At 30.2% G+C, this 787-nt stretch overlaps 1 non-coding gene across 1 annotated transcript; it reads left to right on the forward strand.

Annotated features, from left to right (window-relative positions):
• The first annotated feature begins 431 nt into the window (after window positions 1-431).
• LOC132530085 (U6 spliceosomal RNA) lies at window positions 432-534 on the forward strand. Its single transcript, XR_009543648.1, has one exon. It is a non-coding gene; the product is annotated as a U6 spliceosomal RNA (small nuclear RNA).
• The last annotated feature ends 253 nt before the right edge of the window (window positions 535-787 follow it).

Raw genomic sequence — 787 nt, forward strand, 5'->3', positions numbered from 1 at the left:
ACGATCTAGGAAATAAACATAACAATGTTTGAGGATATTGAAAATTTTAGATCCCTGAGAGAGCAAACATTTTCCTTCACAGTTTATATTGAAATTCCACAGAACCTCTGCCAAGCTCACAAGAAAAAAATTTACAAACCTCAAAAGAAATAAACCCCCATAAAATCAATATGCTGAATATGATAGAAGAAATTTATTCCTTCAGCTCTCCATTAATTTGATAAATATTTATCAGATGTCCACTATAAGTCAGAAAGTCTTGAAGCCACTGGATATATAGAAGTGAATAGACAATGAAGGGATGAAGATATAAAAGAAGGAAAATAAACCATAGTAAAAAAAGAAACGGGATAGATAAAAAATAGACAAAGCCATAAAAGAGCAAAGTGAACAACTTACTCCCTGAAATTAAGGACTTAATGGACATGTGTCCACTTTAGGGGTAAACATACTAAAATTAGAACAATACAGAGAAGATTAGCCTGTCTCCTCTTCATGGATGTCATGCAAATTTGTGAATATTTCTGTATAATTTTTTAGCATCAATCCCTAAATCTGAGAAAGATGGAATTAAAAAGAAACTTACAGACATTTCTCACTCATGAATATTGATGAAATAATCCTCAATAAGATATCATCAAACATAATTCAACAGCTAAATAAAAAATTTTAATATGAAAAATTTAGGAATGCAAGGTTGGTTCAGTGTTAGATACTCTATTAATATAATTGACCGTGTTAACTTATCTAAGGAGAAAACTCATAATGAAGTCTCTGAAGATAATGA

The sequence above is a fragment of the Lagenorhynchus albirostris genome, chromosome 11, assembly GCF_949774975.1.
Source record: "Lagenorhynchus albirostris chromosome 11, mLagAlb1.1, whole genome shotgun sequence".
NCBI lineage: Eukaryota > Metazoa > Chordata > Mammalia > Artiodactyla > Delphinidae > Lagenorhynchus > Lagenorhynchus albirostris.